Source organism: Lucilia cuprina, chromosome 5 (assembly GCF_022045245.1).
Source record: "Lucilia cuprina isolate Lc7/37 chromosome 5, ASM2204524v1, whole genome shotgun sequence".
Taxonomy (NCBI): Eukaryota; Metazoa; Arthropoda; class Insecta; order Diptera; family Calliphoridae; genus Lucilia; species Lucilia cuprina.
This window is the reverse complement of record NC_060953.1, coordinates 32,591,546-32,614,024: the sequence shown is the minus strand read 5'-3', so window position 1 is coordinate 32,614,024 and position 22,479 is coordinate 32,591,546. Positions and strand designations below refer to the sequence as shown.

The window sequence follows — 22,479 nt, the reverse complement described above, 5'->3', positions numbered from 1 at the left end:
CAGAAAGAAACTTTTAGACGTGGAAACTCTAAAATAAACAACGTGTTAGTGTATGTGTGTTTTCAAAAGGCCAGGACAAAAACTGAGACAAAGACTAGCAGGAATATTGAAAAGCCAACAAAAACAAAAGCAGCTACAGACACATAAAAACCAGATGAATAGAATACACTAGAATAAAACTCAGCCGAGCTAAGTCGTACCAAGAACATAACACAACACAACAGACATAATTTCAGTAGTTTTACTGCGCACTCCACAATACACTAGCAAAAATCGATAATTCTCAGACAACATTCCTCACCCTGTAATAAACATATACACACAGATATTTACATATGTATATACATTGAAATGATTTTCCGCATATACACACACTCATACAATTGAAACCGCATCAAGGGTAAAAGTAATAGTTTTTTTTTCAAATTTTGTTGTTGCTGCTGCTTTTTGTGCACATGTACAACAATAATAATTTGAATATATTTGTGTGTACGTGTGTGAGTAAAATATGCATACATTTTCAACAGCATTTCCGTTTTGTTTTTCTTCTCTTCTTTCGCCATCTTTTTGCTTGGTTGTTGTTGCTGCTGTTTTCATTATTTTCCTTGTGCAGAGATGTTTTTCTACACTGAGTACAAATGACGTTGTCGTTCTTGTCGTCCTCAACTTTACAATGGTGGAATTATGTGTGTGTTTGAGAGAGTGTATGTATGTGTGTTTATTAAAATACCTGCCTGTCTGCAAGTGTATGTGAGTCTGTATTACGCGATATTTTCTTTTTGTTTCAATTGCTATTAACACCAACCATGAACGTTAGAAACATCTGTGGCAGCGTTAGCGGCGTTAACGTTTTTGTTATCGCAGTTAACAGAAGGCAGCCAGTATTGTTTCTTCGTTGGAACTTTAAGTTTTGTTGGCTTGATATCTGACGGTCTAAATGGCTGACTGGTTGGTGTATATGTTGCTTTCTTTCTTGCTTGCTGTTGCTACAATTTCTGCTGGTGTCTTTTATTCTAGCTGGCAATGTAAAACATTGTTTGTACCTAGAACATTCATAATTTCTGGTACAATTATAAATTTTAAAGTGTCATAATATCCATGGACATTATTACACTTTTTGGTGTGTCAAAACGTCACGACACCCCACCGATCTCAAATCAGTAAAGCTAGTCCATACGGGAGTTAGTAGTTTTCTTACACGATTCCCATTTTAAAAACGACGTTAATTTTGAATAACTTTATAAATCTTATACGATTTTGAGAATTTGTAGAATTTGGGCACAATGCCGTTCATTTTGAATAACTTTCAAATAACTTTATCGCGAAAAGTACTTAATGCTGAACTTATAAAAGTATTAGATATTTGTTGGTATATTTTCTTCAGTAATTTTCTTCCTGCTCGTTTCGTTTTAGAATTGGTGTCTGTCGTCTGATTGTGTGTGTGTGCCGTGGGGCCTGAGTCTGTGTAGTAATCGTAATCGTTTTTGTTGTAGTATGTATCACTGCAATTTTCTTGAAAATCTTGCACTTTCTCTTGCTCCAAACTTGTAGTCACTCTCCATTATTCTCTTTTGCGCGTCTTTATTGATTTTGCCTTTTAGTGTTTGGTTGCTACGATAAGTATAGGGAGGGGGTAAAGGAGGTGGTATAAGAAGATTTTTAGAGGGTGTTAGTAAGACCAAGGGTTTGAATGGCGTTTGTTGTTCTTACAACAATGTTGTATGTGGAAGTGTGCGATTGTGTGTGCTTATTCGTTTGTATAAGTGTGAGAGAAATTTTGTATTAGTTTGGGTTGAATCTTTCTTTCGTTGTTTTGTTTTTGGTTTCTAGATTGTAAGTATTTTCCGCACCCTTTAGCAATTTCTTCAGTTTTAAGCTACATCATTGTTGTTGTTGTTGTTGTATTGAAAATAATTAAAATTTCTTTACAACAATATTATACAATTTTTGTTAATTTCGTGCCATTTACTTGCTCATTAAATTATTTATTATTAAACTAGCAATGGCATGGATTTGTAAAACATTTTTGTAAGTACAAAATTTATTACAAATTTGTTTAGATTTTTTTATAATTAAGTATATTTTATAAAAAATTAAATTTTTTATATATAAAATTTAAAAATTTCCATTTTTAAAGCCGCTCGGTAATTTTATTAAATTAAAGTGGTTACAGAAGAGAAGAGTGGGTGCTTAAGGAATTCCAAAGTATGTGTGTTTGTGTTGGAGGTAAATATTTTTATGTTTGTTCATTATTATTTTTCTTTTTTGTGTTTTTGTTGTATTATTTTTATTTTCATTCTTTTATGTTTTTTTGTTGTTTTTCGTGTGAATTTTTTCCATTATTATTATTTATTTTAGCAATTTTATGATGATGCTTCTTCTTCCTGTATGTAATTGAAATTTGTGGCATGCCATTTTATACAAGTATGTATGTGTGTGCTTTTTTTAAGTATATGTGCAGCAAGCAGTACAGTAAACTGAATACATTTTCTCGTTATTATTGCTTTTTCTTCTCTGTTTTATTTTCAATATTAATATTTTATAAAATTAAGTTAAAACGTATTTTGTTTCTGCCTTTTTTATACTTCATATATAAAATATTTTTATTTTATTTTTATTTTTTTTTCTTGCTTCTCAGAAAACTATGCTGGTAAATGCTTTTTACTCATTAAAGTTAATGCACTTTTTTAATTAAATTTTATTTTATTCGCATTTATTTCTTTTTTTTCAAGCATTTTTCTTGTACTTTTCCATCATTTTTTGTGTTATTATACAAGTAAATAGTAATTAATTCAATTATAATAAAATTAAGGACATTTTGCATTGTTGGCTGTATTGCGTTTTTGTACAATTACAGATGTTTACAATGGCCAGCAGCAGGAATGGTCGGCTAGATTATTTCAGAAAATCCACTTCGTTATATATGTTAGTTTTGGAAACGATTCCAAATGCTTAGGAGTTTCTAAAAATTACTGCTAGACTATGTATTATTATAGAGATTATAGAAGATAATATACCCTAAAAACACAAACATATATCGTAAACATACATACGTTTTACAAGTATTGAACTTAAATATTTTTTATAATTAAAAATATTTCTCGATTTGGTGTTAAAATATTATAAAAAATCACTCCCTCAAACTTTTAATATTTCTCAGAAATTTCCTAATTGTATGTCATAATTTACGGGTTGTAAGTAAATTTGAACATTTATATGTCATTAGAAATGCCATTGTTTTGCTCATCAATAAGTAGTTGTACATACATATATACATATTTATGAATGTATTTATGTACAGTATTTTGTCAAGTAATTATTTTCTATTATTCACTAATGAATCATTTGAATTGAATGAAAAGATAAAATACAAAAAAAAACTATATTTTCGAAATTAAAATATTTGAGGAATTTGATTTGTTTTATTGCATAGTTTCAAAAATATAAAAAAAGAATTTATAAATTAATTTCCAGGGAAAAATTTGTATTAAACTGAAATAAAAATTTCAATTAAAATGTTCTAGGAAATTTTAAAATTAAAATATACTAATGTATTGAATTTTGAACTTTTCCTATTTTAATAAAATTATTTCGATATTTAATGATATTTCCCTAATTTGCACATTAATCTATGTAAAGATTTTTGTTAAGTTCTTAAAGCAACAAACTAATTTAAAAATTTTTGTCTGTAAGTTGATTTTTTTTCATATTCAACCTTTTTAATTTTAATTAAAAATCTAATTTATTTATGTATACAACAACAAATAATAATAAAATGAACTTTTGAATATAGAACATTGTGTTTTGTGTTAACAAAAGCAACATAATTTATTCAAGGAATATGAAAATGTAATTTAAAATATAAATTTTAGTAAGAAACAGAAATGAAATTTTAATTTAAGGTTTCTATAAGGATACCAGCTGCTTGCCAAATATACAATGTATCACTTTTTAAACAATTTCTAATAATTTGCTTGATTATATTCTATAACCTTTGACTATTTTTACAGTTTTTATAATGCAGAGCAAATCAATAGCATACTTTTGTGTTCCAGGTAATCTAGTAAGTAGTTAGTTAATAGTCACATAGCGTTTTCAAGCATTTGGTTTGTGTATACTTTTCGTTATGGCAAGTAAGTTATTTGTTTACTTTATATCTTACAGGTATCTGTTAAGATAACTATTCTGTACTATAGTATACTTAAGTTATTAAGAAGGTGGTCATTTTGAAATGATTTTTGGTACACTTCGTTTGGTTAAAGTTTAGTTTAAATTTCCTGCCGACTATTTCTATACTCTCGCCTAGATCTACTGGGATCTTTATGGAAATACTATATACAGTAAATAGGCGAGTGTGTGTATATTAAATGAGAAACAATACATACTTACAAAACTATATACCAGTTAGATACATAATATTTTTGAAGCTTAAAATGACTTACCTAAAATGATATAAAAAGAAAGAAATTTGTAATTAGTATAATTGTTATAAATAAATAATAGAATTTATATTAATGGGCAAATTTATAAAAATGGAAAATAAAAAGGTTTTTAATATAATGACAAAACTTTAATTTATATAAAGAAAAGCAGTTTTGCGAAACAAGAAGCCGCAATTTTAAGATTCGAATTTTATGTAAGAATTATTTTATAAATAATTCAAAATTCGTCCCAGTATCTGAAATGGAGGATTTCAGGAGAAACGCTAATTGTAATTGGTATTTTCTCAATTATAATTACTTGTAATGTGTATTTAAACAATAGCCAATTACAACTAAAGGGTTAATAGTTGCATTTTCAATTACACTTTAATTTGAAGTAATTGCAACTGAAGCTTTACCAATTACAATTGCCTTTAATTGTAATTGAAGTTTTGTCAATTTCAATAATTCGAGTTTTGCAAATTACAATTACTTTAAATTGTTATTAAAGTTTTCCCAATTACAATAACTAGTTATTGTAAATTTTCATCCATATAATTACATGTAATTTGTAAATTACAATTACAAGTAATTCTAATAGAAAAATTCCATTACAATTACAAGTAATTGTAATCGGCTATTCCTCAACTACACAATAGAAGTAATTGTAATTGATAATGTAATGAATCACTTTTTGTAATCATTGCCTCCATGTCTGGTAATTGAAAAAACTTCAATTCCAAATAATTATAATTGGTTTTTGGTCAATTACATATTGCAAACAATTTTAATTGGCAAAACAACAATTACAAATAATTCTAATTATTGATAAAATACATATTACAAGTGAGTGTTATTTACTAAGTAACGAATTACTTTATGTAATCATTTGCCTCCAAGGCTCTCTTTTCGGTAACATTTAAGAGTTTTTTTTATTAAAGTCCATGTGCATTAATTTGTTCGTATATCCCCAATCTATTTCCGGGGTTTTTGTCAAACCGTCCGCCTGTCTGTTCTTTCTACTATAGGGATCTTTAAAGAAGGTTCTAAGCTAATAAAATTATTCTAAAATATTTTTAACTGATCAGATAGTTTTAGTGTTGAATATGCTGGAAATTAAAATAAATTATGATTTGTCTATTGTCCTACTACAAAGTAAGGAAAACTGTATATAGACAATACCTTAATGTGTTATAATAAATCGCAATTTGTTATGATAAATGTAAATATTGAAGCACTTAAAATAAATTAAAGTTTGAAAGTTGAGTATGTATTTATTGAAAATATTTTCGAAAATTATTCGAAATTAAAAGTGTATAAATACTACATTTCTTATAGAGTCAACAACTAAAATAAACCGACAAAAATCAACAATAGAAACACTAGAACAACAACAAATAATAAAATGTTATTAATAATATTGTAATACGGGTAAATAACAACATCAGTAAATGCTTCCTTGACGTCCTCCCAAAAATTACAAATAGATAGTTTGTTGTATAATGATATTGTTACTGCCCAGTAGTTCTGAGTAACCATACCAAAGTAAAGTAAAACTGGAATTCATTAAATAACCATTCGTTGCAAAACTATATTAATTGGACTCAACCAAATAGTTAGAAAAATATTACCTAAAAAGGATACAGCAGATTTATGTAAACTGTTGGATGTTTGTAAAAATACCACTTCTTTTCAAAAAAATAAAAATTGTTATAAATATGTGTGTATGAAGGAACGTTTAAATGTATGTAAATATATATTTGTATGTATGTAAATGTAATGTAAACAGGAGTATAAATGTTATGCCAGCAGGAGGTTGAGAGGAGGTAAAAGGATGTTTTTAAAATAAATTTATACAATACAGTTTATATGTGTATGTATTGCTAGACAGGTACAATACGACAAGTGGGGTGTGTTGAGATGAAGTGAGGAGTAGTGTTGTCAGTGTTGTATATTTTAATTTATATGATGAAGTTTATACATTATTTTTTTGCATTTTAAACACTTTTATTGTTAAGTTGGCATTATTTTGTAAACGTTTATTATTTGTTGTTATTGCTGTCATTGCTTTTTTCTATTTGTTTTTGTAATATGTTGTAGTTTTAATAGCGAATATAGACAACAATAACAAGAGAATAAAATAACACAACAACAATATTGTATAATAAAAATGAGCTTAAGATAGAGTTTATTTTTTAATAAAGGTACAATTTCACAGCACTTTAGTTAAATTGTTGTATTGTTGAAGGTAAAATACATTTCTATAAATTTTCCTATTTTAAGAGAAGTTAAGAAAACAACTAAATTGATTCAAAAATAATGATTTCATAGCTCAACCAACTTTTAATTTAACTGCTGTAAGCTTTAATTGTTGTTGCAACAAAAATTTTGCAATGATAACTAAAAATATGCCAAACTTTTGTTGTCTTGATTAAAAATGCTTAAAATTGTTTAAAAAAATAATTTACGTATTATCTTTTAAATAATTTAACTAAATATGTTGAAATTGTACTAAATTAAATTAAAATTTAACAACAACATTATCTATTATGTCTTGTTGGTCCTCTCTCTCTATATATATCTCTGTATCCTCTACAATAAACTCAACAACAGACCAACAGCAACAACAACCATCAATATTGATGGTTTTTAATACTACATATTGGAAAATACCAATAATAATGACTAACAATATATTTTTACATCCCTTTATTAATATGTATATATGTAGAGGAACATTTTTATATAACAAACAAACAAAAATATAAATAAAAGTTGCAAGAGTGAAAAAATATAATAAAATAAGAAAAAAAATATATATAACAACATACAAATATCATTTTCAATTTCGCGAAAAACAGGATATAAACGAAAATAAAATTGAAATAATGTTGAAAAAAAATCCACCAACAACTACAACAAATAAGCATATTTATGTTCGTATGAGAAATGACAGAGAAGGAGAATTAAGATTTTGAAAATTTACAAAATATAACGGAAATTTTTTACACGTGTTTAACTTTTCTGATTATGTATTTACTAAAGTTAAAAGTACTAAGGATTAGTTATGATTTTAAATTCCTTTCTATCGATTTTGTTTAAATACTTTTTAGTTTTCTTAATATTGTTGCTTTAGTACCAGGTATTCCAAACAAAATTGTCCATCCCTGTAACGTACTAAAAGCAAAAGACATCAAAAACAACATAAAATACATTTTGAACAGCAACAATAAAATCGAGTAACCAACCAGCCAGCCGAAAGTAGCTGCAGCACACAGGTTTTACACAGACACAGATGCTGACAATCGAAAAAAAAAAACAAAAAAAAATGCAAAAACTATACTCGTAATTTTAAAGAGCGTTTTTTATTTGCAGTTTTATTTTACTTTTTTTAAATAACTAACTTGGGAAGAAATACTATTGGTATTAATATAAAAATAAACAGTGAAGTCACTATATTTCGAACAAACAAAAAAAAATTTTATAAAACGTTCCGATAATTTTCTTTTGGTAAGATCATACGAATACAGTTACGTAAGTGATAACAATTTTATTTGCCTTCAATAAAATTTAGAAAGAAATGCAGGGGAGAGAGGTAGAATAATGAGAGCATATTTCTTTACTGATTAACCAACATTTTGTGATATTATCATCAAGATTCAGATATAGAATTAACGATATTACATTTTTTGCTTTCGCTCTCTTTTAGGATAGTGAAAAAACTTAATGAATATTAAGCACATTTTTAGGCTAATAAATGTAAATTGCTTTATAAAGTTAAAAATTTAGATGTAGTTTTAAAAATTTCTGAAAGAAGTCATTAAACCTATATAAAACTGTCTGAAAGACTACGAATATTTTTATATTTGGCTGTGGATAGTGAATAATTCGTTTTATGTTGTATTGCAGTTTTTTCTTATTTTTTGCTCACAAAAAAAAATGTATTTAGAGTTGGGGGGAAAAGGTCCATGTTACAAAAAAAAAAAAAAATGAAGTAAAAATAAAGCGAATAAAACAACCTTTAACTCAAAAAAGCTATAAAACGTGACCGGCCATTTTTCAATGTCAGACAAAAATATTTTTACATACATTTATTGTTTTGTATTGTGCTGTTTTTGCACAGTTTTCTTTATAAAATTTTATTGTTTTGTTATTGTGAGAATTTTTATTTAAGTTGTATTTTCAATACGTTTCATAATGTGATGATGTTGATGATGACGTCGTAGTTGCTATTACTTCTACTATAAATTCACGTGGTGATTTGTTTTGTTTTTAAAAAAGAAAGAAATATTAATGTTTTCCTTCCTTTTTAGAAAATGAAAATTAATGTTGTAATTTGTTTACAAAATAATGCATATACACTGAGTACTAAATGAAAAAGTGCTAAAGCCCCTAAAAATATACTTTGTATTTAAAACTGCTGCTGCTATACTATTAGCAGTTACTTTATTTGTATATATGTATGTATTTTATAATTATGATAAACAGTTTTATATTGTTAGCAGCAAACAATTTTTTTCATCTTATTACATAAATATTTTTGTATAATACAATCTAGTGCGTTTTTTTCTCAAACATTTTTCAAGCCATAAAATACTTACGCTACATAAAATTTTACCCCCAGCAGCAGCAGTGCTTGCCACAAATTTCTTTTTATTTATGTATGTATAAAAACATTATTATATTTTGTAACTTAGTTTTAGCGCCATTGTTGTTTATTATTATTTTTTGTAAATAATTTTAAAGAAAATCTTAATGTATTTGTTGTAGTATACTTTTAGGCATTTTCGGTTAAAAATTGTTACCAAAAACTTGTATAAAAACTTATATGTATATTTATTTTCAGAGGTTTTCACCATGTCCTACTTATTTTCTATTCTTGTTTTTTTTAAGCAATTTTTTCTATTTCTCTTGCTGGCGTTTTTTTTTAGTTGTAAATAAGTTTTGTTTACGTTAAATGGTGCATTAAAATTTATGAAAAATCAATGTTACATTCTTTTTAATACTCCACCCACAACAATTTAACGTTGAAATTTTATATATAAGGAACTTAAATGTATTTAAATTTATAATGGAAAAGAAAAGAGAAAATATTAGAGAATTTTAGTTAGTTATTTTCTAATATTTTTTTTCTTAAAAAATTTAGAAATTCTCATAAAAAGCTTCGTAGAGTATGCTATTTATTTTTATAATGATATTAATGTTTACTTTTTTCTAATGACATTAATGTTTACTGTATAAATCTTTTAAACACTTTAAGCACCCAGTTAATTACCTGGTTTAACCCTTTTAAACCATTTTTAAACAGCATTTATTTTAAAGGTATTTTATGTTAGCCTGAGGAAAGGTTTTTAACAGTCAACATAATTTAGTATAATTTAAGGCTTAGCATAAGAAAATTAGCTTAGCATATTTTTAGGCTGACGTATTTTTAATTACCCTTTTTGTTTCATTTTGAGTAATGCGAATGCTTTGAAAATTTTATTTTTCCCCACTACTGATTTATTTCTTGTTTTTTTTATTCGAAACAAAAGCCATTAACATTTTTTAATCAACAATTAATTAAAAAATATATACATTTTTATGCCATTTCCATTAATTTTTTTCAGTTTTTTTTTTTTTTTGGTTTTGCTGAATGTTTAGTTTCTGGGTCTGGTCTGGTTGACTGTTGCCTGGTTATCTCAAACTCAACTCCAGTCAACAATTTTTCAATGTCATCATTTAACATATAAATTCACTTTCATTTGTATACACACTCGCCAATGTATAGATATAGCAGCAAAAAATATATAAATCGAAACAAACAAACAAACAAACAAAAAAAGGCCTACAATAACTGGTTTCCTCCAATTAATGGCTTAAAGGTACTAAAATACAATCTAAAAAAATACTACAAAAAATTTTGCAATGAAATCATGACAATAAACATAATAATCATGATGCTGGTGAGTTTCATAATGATGATGTTTAATACACAGAGGCTCGACTGAATCCAAAGCTTAAATGTCTGTCTGTCGGTCGGTCCATGTGGTTGTATGAAACATTGCAGCAGCCACAGGGCAACAGCTTCAATTTCAGTACAAAAAGTGCTTTAAAAATGTATTTTTAAAAAGTAATAAAATCATAAACAACGAATGAATAATTTTTCAAATACATAAAATATTAAACCACCATATAAATAAACAGACACATTTCAACATGTATACGTAAGTTTATTATTGCATACATATAGACAAAGGCATATATGAAAATGAAAAATATCATTATTTTTCACTTAATTAAAAAAGCACAAAAAAAACATAAAAATTTGATTTCATTTGATAATATTCTGGAAACAACCAAAAACTAAATTCAAAGTCATAAAATGAAACAAATGTAGAAAAATTAAAAAAAAAACATCACAGACTAACCATATGCCATAAAAAGTGCAGCAACGGCAAAAAGTTCAATATTAGTGCAATCCTACTACTTCCAACTCCACAGATCATTGTCATAATCATCATCGGCAAACTCCTGGCCGTGTTTGTCTCGGAATGAATATCAGCAGCAACAATTTGCGCAAAATAAGCTGGTACTATTTTTTCCCTTATTGAAGTTATAAATACAAGTATGGATATTAATGTTTTCATTTTTTACTACTTTGGTTTTGGTTTATATTTTTTTTGTTGTATGTTTTATGTATAAATTTCATTTTTACAATACGAGCATAAAAACCAAAACAATTCAGCCATGTTTTGTCTGGTATTTTTTCTGTTTATTTAAACTGATACTAGTTGATGGTAGTATATTTTTTATGAATTTTTACTAGTGAATCCAGCATAAACATTCACAATTCACATCTCTACATATAAACGTATATATATACTTCGTATATGTGTATGAATGTAAGTTTGTACTAGTCATAGACATGTAGACTAAACTAAACTCATGCTTACTCTAGTAGTTAAAAAAATCCTTTCGCTTTCAAACATTAAAACGTCATGTTTTCTACGTACAGATACATAAATGGCTAGTAACAACAACAACAAGAAAAAAATGAGTTTTAAAAACAATTTTTTATAGCTCTAACAAATAAACCAAATATAACAAAAAGAAGAAAAATAAAATACTACATGCCGGCTAATGGAGTATAAACAAATAAAGCTTTATTTTGTTCAATGTTTAAGTCGAATTCAAAACACCACTTTTTAGTTTTATTAGTTAGCCTTACAGTAGGCTTTATTTTCTTTTGTTTACTATTTTCATGTAAATATTAGGTGATAATTATTCTATAGAGAAAGGATCCATTTACATTTGAAACCCTAAAGTATGCCACATTGTACAACAAATGAGTAGTTATCTATACAATAGTGATTATGTCAAATTTTAATATATTTAAATGTATGGTCTAAATGTATGCACTCGTTTCCAATATTTATTATTTTAATGTATATATACAAGTTTAAAGCTTACTTAATGATAACTTTTAACAAATTCTAAAATTACAAATCAAATCATTATAATTGATATATTGTACTACATCCGAATATATTTTTTTAATTTAAGTAGGCCTAAGATTTGCTTTTTTTAAAACATAATAAACGTTTAAGTATGATTACTTTTTACACTTAAAGTATACTACATTTACTACAACCAACGAACGCTTTAGCAATTTTAACTATTCTAAGTTGAGATATCTCATCACATAACAGTTTATACTGACTAATAGCTTAAGGTAGAGAACATAAAATTTTAAATGGAGCCAATTGATGTTGCGTGCAAAAATCTATATAAAATATGCAATGAATCTATACATTGCATTGAATCAATTCCAATGAAAAGTATGAGTAGCAAAAGTTTTTATAACTCGACCCACAAAAAAATGTACGAAATGCATCTGATCTATAATAAACTAATAGTTAAAATCCTGGATATTGTTGTTATTATAATGGCATATTATTGCACTTTTTTTGCAACATAAAAAAGTATCAACCATACAGACATATAATGCTACAAATACATACATATGTATGTATGAGTAGTTTTGCATATTTTCATATAGAATACAATTCATTTTTATATTATATGTTTGTATGTATTGTTGTTTTTTGCTCCCTAATGCAACTGTTGCATGTAAAAGTGAGTGTGTGAATTTTAGATTTTTGTTATGGGTGACAAAAATATTATTGATACTCATCGTTGTTGTACAAACAAGTAGTAAATAGTTTTGTTGCAATCTGATTGTAATACCAATAGTGTTAGTAATAATTTGTTGTTATATTTAAAATGTGTACGTATACATATATCTACAAAATATACATACATATGTGAATATGTATATGTTTTTCTCTATATAACTACAATTGTGGTTGTTTGTTATTTTTTGATATGAAATGAAAGTAAAAGTTTATACACATATGTATTTTTGTATGTATTTATGACGTCTGCCGAGTATAAATGTAGATTTTTTATTCAAGAGAATTCTGTATTGCATGTGCGATATTATAATAATTTTATTGTACAAGAATTTACTATAAAAATAGTATTTATGGTAAAATAACACGTTTTTCCGAAAACAGCTGTTTAGTAGTAAATATAGTTCAAATAGAAAGAAGTTTTTTATAATTATATTTACAACAGTTTAACATCGGAATACATTCATATTATTAAGTAAGTATAATTAAACCTTTTTTGATATTAATTCCTTTCACTTTAAGTGTCACTTTGAAAATCTGTTTGAAATTATTTTTTCTGCCTTTATTGTTTAAAATTCATCATCATATTTTAATGAAAATGAAATAAAATCTAATTAAATCAAAAAATAATTCAATTTTTTTACACATGTAAATATTTTTTAAACAATTTTTTTGATGAATGTGTGCTTTCATTTTTACAGCCCTTTACATTTTGTAGATTATTATGTATGTTAATTTTAATTAAAAATTATAACCATAAAAGACAGAAGAATATAGCAACGACAACATTAATATAAATTACTTTACATCGCTTAAGAGCATCCTTATGCATGTTGAAAATAACAATAATAACAGCAACAACAACAAAATGTAATTAAACTTTACATATTTTAAATACAGACTTATATTTACATATCTAAATACATACATATCAATGGTCGTTATTTACAGCCATCAGAGACCGAAAGCAATTTATAATGTTTGTCAAATGTATGCACACTTTTTTAACAAACCCAGCAAAAACTAATTTTGAAAAGCAATGAGTTAAAAAGGCCGATTTTCTTTATTTGTAAGCACAAACAATTGTTAATATCGTGATGAAAATAGATGCAAGTATTTACTACGATCACTTACAAATAGCTACTTAGATAAGTAGTTACAAATAGGTAAAATTAAGATCACACAAAATTCAAACCTCGTTGTCGTACTTAAAACACCACTGTTTAATTATTTTATTATGAGTTCATTAATCTATCTTCTTTTTGTGTGTGTTATAGAACAGCATAGATCCAAATAAAGTACTAACGTTTCTGATTATATGTAAGTCATTATAAGATCTCTCAATGGTAATGCAGGAATTATGTAATAGGTAGTAATTGAAAAGTAATGTGTCGTGTGAGTGCAATTCATTTTCAAGTTTTTGCTGGTATGATATTTTTAATAGATATCTTTGTACCGACCACTGCTGCATATAAACATCATTGTAAAACAGACCAACACAAATTTATATAAATACGCATATAATAAATAACTAAAAATACACGTAAAACTACAATAAAACTATAATAAACAGTGGCTATAAATTCATGAAAAAAGTATTTAAGTACATTATGTAAATTCTCTCAAAGAATCGTGTTGTTATTCATTTTTAAAAGGTTTATCATTTTATAAATTATATTAAAACATATTTTTACAAATTCCGTCCTTAAATAACTACTTTCAATCAATCGAAATATCTCAATCAGCCCTACAATAGGCAACAGTTTTAAATCACTTAATTTAACAAAATATAGATTTGAGTATAATTGATTTAAAATTTTTAAGTTAAACATAAAATATTAAAGTTTTCGAATGACCACCTTTTATACCACACTGTAAATAGGCCTCGGGAAAATAGCACAAGTAAAACTACATATATATAGAGAACCACATATTTACAAATAAATTTTAAAAGGATACAACAATTTATGAGGCTTTTGTCTTTTTTTTTCGCCTTCATTATTATTACTTTTAGTTGCGATTTTTCTCAGTTTTTTCACATTCTTTATTGTTCTCTTAAAGTCAAAAAGGGCAATTTTTCAACGTGTATAAACAAAAAAATAAAACAAAAACATAAATGAGAATATTTTTTATATACATACATATATTTTAATAGTACTTTATATTCCTACGAAACTTTGAGTAACCTTATCATACATGTTTGCGAAAAAGTGTTCGCACGAGCGAGGAGTACTTTTATACTTTATATGAACTTTTTTATATACATACACCTCGTTATTGTTATTGCTCTATGCTGATGGTAAGGGGAGTAAGAAGTTTTTTTAATGCAGAAAAATGAAAATATTACAGGATTTTGGTTGTGCTTTTGACCTGACAAATACACGGGCAAAAAAAAAAAACAAAAACAAACCTTAACTTTTTTCTATTATTTATTTATAAGTTTATTCTTGCAAAGAATTACTATTTCGATATTAGATCTAAGTTTTCTTATATATGAGTCAGATAAACATAAGAATGGTATCAATTACTAAGAAAGCTTTTTTAGGAGAGTAAAATTTGATATAACAAAAAATATTGCATACTTAAAGGACGAATAAATGTACTTTTTTAGAGTGTATTGGCTAGAGGTCTACAATTCTATTTACTCATGTTAGTCATTTATATGAATTTATAGTGATATGATCTGGCAAACAAGACAAAATAATTCATTGCCTACCTTAAGGATGAAAATTATTAAGTTGATTTTTATACTTTAATTATCATTTCTCTGTGTGTATTTTTCGTATATTGCTTTTTCAATTGAATTTTTTTCTACATACATTGTCTGGACTTAAGCTCATTTCTTATTACTTTATTGTTCTACGTAGCACATACCCTTTCGGTTGTGCAGCACATAAAGAGCAACCGAGTAACGAAGAGCCAGAAATACACATTATTTATTAGTACAATATTCCACACATACTCACTCTTACAATCTACCAAAGGTAACTTCAACTATAATGGAACGTATTTGCAAATAAGAACAGAACCGAAAAAAATTCAATAATAATAAAAATAAACAATTCAGAAAAATTCATTTCAGCTTAAGTAGTCGACAGAAATTTCTTTTAAAGGAAATCTAAATTAAAAGTAGAATATGTATATTTAAAATTATTATGTTTATTACAAAAAGTTGTTATTGAATTGTATGAAATAATTTATAATAATAATTTTCTCAAATATTAGTATTATAAGAGCAAAGGGCTTTAATTTTTCCCATTTTTGAAATATATATTTAGTTATTAATATTTCCATTGAGTTCAGTATTCTTATAATTAACTTTTTTTGTTAAAGTTTTTAATTAATTTTTTGTATTCAAAATCAATTCCTTTTATTCAAAAACGAATATTGAAATCTTTTTATTGTTTTTCATTTTTCATATTTAAGTATTTAAAAAAATTTTCATCAATAGCTTTTTTTAAATTGTGGCAAAAAGTTTTTAATGTTCAGTATTTTCGTTTTATTTTTTGCTCCTTTTTAGGGCTAAAGCCATTAAATATACAGAGAAGCAATAAATCATGGACGTTAAGCTGTATTTTTTTTAGTTTTATTTTTTTATTCTTTATGTTGTCTACTTGGGTTTTGGTAGTTGCTGATGTTGTTGTTGTTGCCAATATTTATGTTGTTGTCTTTAGACTTCATAATGATTTAAAGTTTATGCTTTAAATTTTAAGATAAACAATATTTTATAAACATTTTTAGCTTTTATTTTGCTCACTTTTTAATTTTTTTTATAAAAAAGTCGTTCTCGATATTTATTGCTATTGAGAAAACTGAAAATAAGCACGTAAATAAAGTGAAGCTGTATTCTTTATTATAACTTTTTTAATTAAATGCAAATTTATTTGAAATATTTTTTAGTTAATCTATTGTATAGAAATATTTCATTTATTTGTTTTAGTTTTGCAGAATTTATAGCTTTTAGATAAATAACTGATAAATAGTAAAAAAGGAGTTTATCAAGAGACAGACAGACAGACGGACAGACTGGCATACACAAAATGTTGCCACATTCAGGCAGAAATCAGAAGTATTTGTAATAACTAGTAATAATCTTAAAAATACAAGTAAATAATAGATTATTGTTAGATGGTTGTTAAGTATTAGTTAATGAGTCATTTTTACCAAACTGCTTACTAATAAGTAGTGCCATTTTAATCAATAATTATGTCGACATATGTATAAAGCTCTTACACAGAGGGAACAAAAACGTTTTAAAATTATACACATCAAGTTGACATGAAATTGTTTACAATTTCCCAATAACATCCATTGTCAATGTATCTATGGATAGTTCTCAAATCAACAACAAAAATATAATAAACTATACGACGTTATCAAAGCAACAAAAAATAATAATATGTAACTAAAAGTGTTGTCAAACGTTGCGTTATCGAAATGACAACGATTCGTTGTCAAAGTCACAACGATTCATTGCCAAAAATGATACAGTGATGCGTTAACTAAGTGTCTTTTTAATTATATATACATTCGCTCTCTAATTGCAACAAACGTGGTCAGCTCAATTTTTACTACGGACTGTATCAATTTCTGTATGTAGTTACTGAGAAAAAGAAAAAAAAAACTCTCAAAATAAAGATATTGTAGTATACAAATAAATTAGTATAGTAGTATACAAATAAATTATGATTACCAAACTATTTACTAGTAAGTAGTATTTTCGCTTCAGAAGATAACAAAATTCTGACTCCAAATGCTATTGTGAGAACGTATAGAGTGTGTTAAAATGCAATTGATGATTGTGCTATAGATCTTTAGCTGGTTCCCAAAACAACTGAACAAATGTTTTACTAAAATTGCAAAGAGAAGAAAAATGCGTCTTTTTCCTCTTACTCTCCCACATTAATTACAATTGTATAAAAAATCGATTTATTGGCTGATCACTACTATCAGAATGTGGCAGATTGTTGCCACTTAAAAACCAGCTGTGTTCTTAAACCAACTCTAACACCAAACAAAAAAATTAACGTTTTAAAAACTTTTGTGCGATTTTAGTCGGTTGCTGATTTTGGTTTTGCGCAGACATTTGAAAAAAGAAACAACCTGTATTTTGTATTAATTTTTAATCATTTCATCTAAAGTCACGAATATAAGTATGTATTTAGAACATAAAAAAACAACAACTAAAACAAACAGCAGAATCAAAAAAACTCTTTAAACACATTTCAAGTTTGATGAAGGGTTTTTTAAACCATATTTCTTACCAGGCATTTTTTGTTAATTTTTAAATATACCAGCTGGACGTTTTGAAAATTTGTAAACACTAATGCTGACAGCTTTAAAAATACTCAAAATTCACAGACACACACACATTTCAACTTAAAAGCAGCAACTTTTCCATTATTGTAATTATCATTAGGAAACACATACACTTGTGCTGACCTAAGTAGTGAGGGGCTAAAACACTTAAGATCAAACAATTAGCACAGTTCAATAGACAAGGAATATTTATTTAAAGGTAAACTATAACTTTATACTTTACTGTAAGTTTTTAGCAAAAAGTGTTTAGTTTTAGAGTAAATATCCTCTGTAGACAGAAAGACGTACGTAGCACATGTTGCACACACACAGTAAAGGGTTTTTCTAAAGAAGGTTTTTTGTTTTTCCTTCTTTTTTTGTGTGAAACTTAATGACCATTTTTGTAATTTTTGTTCGTTCTGCATGTTGCTATTGCTATTTCTGTATTGTATATTTGCCATACTTTGTTGTCGAAAAAAAGGAAAAAAGCACCATTGCTATCGTATTAAGTTTGTGAATTTGTGTGTTTATGTATGAATATATGTCTGAGCTTAAGTATTTCTTAGGAAATTATATTTGATTACTACTTTTAGTTGGTGTTTATTTGAATTTTGTGTTTTTTTGTGTTTTTTTTTTGTTTCTTCTAGGTTTTGTTTTTATTCATTCTAAATTGTAGTACGCTCGAACGAATAGTGCAAATTTGTTTGCAACGGCTACAAATTGTTGTTATTTTGTTTTTATTTTTGTTACTTGCAAAGTGTTATTGACTTTAAACTTGACCAAACTTAAAAGTACAATGCACTTTAATGTGCATACACGAATACTGTATTGATTGATTTTGTTCAAATACACAAAAAGAAAATCGTTTTAGAGATTGTTGACATTTGTGTTGTTTTTTTACAAATTGGCTGGTAGAAAAACATTGACCTTTTAAATAAAAGTACTTTATTCTTTTATAAATATCGAAATTATTGTTTTTGTACAAGAAACGAGCTTTTAAAAATATGTAATCAATATTAATTTATTACAGAACTGGGAGCAAAAATTTCATTACCATGTAAGAGATTAAATTATACTTACACAATAGCATTTATAGTCAATACAGACATTGAGGGAGGCGACTACGCTCGCTAACATATAAGAAGTTAAATATGTACTTACCATTATCGCATGCTTAGAAGGAGTTAAATAAATATCTAGTTTTGTTTCTGAATAAAATAAGTCATTACTAGACTCTTTCTAAGAAATGCAAACGGTATGTAGTAGACAGTGTTATTTTTAAATCGATCATAGAGTGGGTATTTTTGATTCTTATAGATCAGTAAGGCTTACATATTACAAAAACTATAAAATAAAGCAGAAATCATAAACTTTAATACTGAATAATTTGAGTCCTCAAATCCCCGATTAGTTGCTTAAATGGTTTGATGTTGCATCAATAAATGAAATAAGTTTGAAACCTTCTTTCTCTCTTTTCAACAGAAACTTAATATTGTCTTATTTTAAACTTTTTTATAGTTCCTTTATATCGATTATTTAAAACTCTTCTTTTCCCTTATATACAATTGTAATTGTATTTGTCTTTTTCAAAGTTTAACAATTACAAAAGTATTACATGTAAACATTATTGTTTACCCTTGACTTGGGAGTCTAAATAAAATACTCTACTCCCTAAATGTTTCCGCACCCACTAGCAACAAAATGACTACAAATGTATCTTCCTTAACTGTGCTGCATGTTTATATATTTAAGCTTTTAAGCGCGGCATAATATAGAAAAATGAAACTCTTATTAATATGTATAAACACAAAATACATACTAAAAATATACATATCAACCCTGCAGAATATGGGGTCAAAACCAGTTTGACGAAATGAAAAGCTACTAAAGCACATAACATGCTTTTGCCATTCATGTCATAAAGAGAGATAGAGAACTTTAACTGACACTCTTGTCATTACTAGTGAATATGCTAACGCAAAGTGGCTGTATTGTGGCATGTTGTGAGAGTAAGATTATGAGGGTAATATTTTAAAACTGCAGGGCTTGTGTAGGATAATAACATGTTTATGTGTGTATGTATGTGATTATAGTAAATTCGCCTACAAACGCCCACCAGCAAAAAATATTTAATTATATTTACTTCTTTTCTTTATTTCATTATATTGTTTTGCTGTTGTTTTTTTTTTCATTTTTGTTGATTTTCATATCATTTAATTAAAATCGCTTTTATTTCCCTCTTCTTTTTTGTGTTTGTTGTTTGGAGTATATTTCAATAAAGTTTATATGTATGTGTATTTCTTAAACAACCCTGCAGTTTCCGTTGGAAATAAGTCAACTCCACTATAACTTATTTGTGATATTGTCTTAAAGACACTAAAGAAACGATTGACTTGCAATTGCATTAGAACACAAAAAAAAATGTAAGGCAAATAATATTGAAGCAAAGTAGTTAATTTTTAGATGAACTACTTATCTTTGTTTGACGATGACCCAAAAATAACAGATGTGCTTATCCGACTTTTCCGGATTTAAAGCCGCTATTAAAGTTTTTTCTGTGTATATTAGTCGATTATCTTAGTCAATCCACCACTAACAAGTTATTTGATAATGTTGTTCGAATGGTTTTTACATAAATCTATTACTTCAAAAGTCTTTTAATATCGACTAGAGATAGAACCACTAACTAATTAGATACGTGCCTATAAAATCTCTTTCAAAGCAACTAATCAATGTTACTGATAACTATCATTATCAGGTAATATATGAAATAACTACTCCAAAGAAAAAATACGTGCCCAATGATACAAAAAATAATATTCAAATTTGGTTCTAATCAAATTTTGACATTTGTGAAAAATACCGAAAGGGAACATTTTACATACTTGTAGAACTGCTGGGTTTTATAAGTGTGTATTGCAAGAACATTATGAGTATTTAAATATGGGTGCGATTTTCAAGTTTTGTTTATGTTTTTGTGTCTTAAAAAAATAAGAATTTAAATGAAAAAAATGTATCGAAGAATTAAACAAAAACTTAAAAATTGGTTCTTTAAAAAAAACAACCACGATATAATAAATGCTAAAATAACACATTGTTTAGTCGTTTTGCTAAAAGTATTTATGAAAAATATAAGGGAAAAAAAACAAACTTTAACACAAAAACTAATCTTAAAATCACGACAGAAACTTTTTATGCAGACACAACTATAAAAAGGGGCGTAACTCCATTAAATATTGCCATGTTAAAAACGTGGTTATAATATTTTTTATGATTGTTTTATTTTAAATATGCATTTTTTTCTAAAAAGCCAACAAACAAAAATTTGAACTTTGTTTTGCTGTTTAAGGCTAAACGTACATTTTTTTAATTTGCATTTTCTTGTTGTGGGTTGCAAAAATTTTAATGATTTTTTTTTTTAATAATTTGATCCTTAGTTTTTGCTACCTCCTCTTTTTTTTAATTGCAAAATTATTTTGTTATTATAAACTGAATATTTTGTTTTATTATTTTTTCTGTTTTTGTTAAATTTTCACTAGATATTTTGTTAATTTATGGGAAAATGTAGTAAAATTTTTATTTTTATATTTAAGGTCCTTAACTAAAAATGTTCATTAAAATATTCTAAAATTACTTTCAATATTGAAAAATAACTAACAAAAACAACCGACAAAAAAGTAAAAGCTTTCAATATTAAATAAACATTCATGAAAGTGGATGGGAATGGATTGTATGCAATCATGATACGGAGGAGCCTGTGTAGAGAAAAAAATTTAATTTTTAAAATTTCATTAAAAATACAATTACACCTTGTGCCTTTAAAACACTACAATACAACGATAAAAGCAACAAAAACTAAACACTTAAATAAATATAACCCAGCAAACAATAAGTCATGGTAAACAAAGACTAAAAAGGACGTATTTATCGTTTTGACTAATGTGGAAAATATTAAGCTGATCGGAACTTCAAATGTTGGCGTCAAAGCGATAAACAATTTGTTAAAATTTTTTTAGCATAAGTTTAAAATATGTTGCATATTTTTAAGGATATTAATAGAAAAATATAGGGGTAAAAATGTAATTTATTACAGGAATAATATTATAAAACAAAAACTTCATTATCAGTTTCCACACTTTCCAGATTCAGTATTGGGATCACTTCTAATCGAAGACCTTAAAATTATACTTCAAATACTTTTGATATCAAACATTTCACTGGGCATTTGACAAGAGGAAACTAATGTTACATAAAATAAAATAATTGTATAAAAACCGGGTGAGGAAGAAAGACAAAGGAGGAGTAAGTGTTTTTGTAGGAGACCTAGGAAATATTATTAGAGAAGAAGAAAAGATACACAGTACGTAGGATGGTGAGAAGGTTAAATTGTTGGTTGGTTGCATGGATGGATGGTGGTGATGGTACGTTTGTTTGTATACCAATCATACGACTAGAGTAAAATCTCAACATACAAATATTTTCAGGAGAATGTTATGACGATGGTACAGTTTTATAAATATAGTTTCAGTTTTTCTTTTCTGAAAAAAGTAAATGGCAATTTTTGAACATAAAATTAATTAAATTTA

The 22,479-nt window shown here is 26.4% G+C and overlaps 1 protein-coding gene and 1 long non-coding RNA gene across 5 annotated transcripts in view; one reads left to right on the top strand and one right to left on the bottom strand.

Annotated features, from left to right (window-relative positions):
• Positions 1-22,479, bottom strand: part of LOC111674877 (DNA N6-methyl adenine demethylase) — a 168,851-nt gene that overhangs the window by 79,056 nt on the left and 67,316 nt on the right. The gene's annotated exons all lie outside the window — the stretch shown is intronic.
• LOC124419930 lies at positions 1,984-3,454 on the top strand. The gene is made up of 3 exons (XR_006940926.1): positions 1,984-2,028; positions 2,138-2,226; positions 2,858-3,454. It is a non-coding gene; the product is annotated as an uncharacterized LOC124419930 (long non-coding RNA).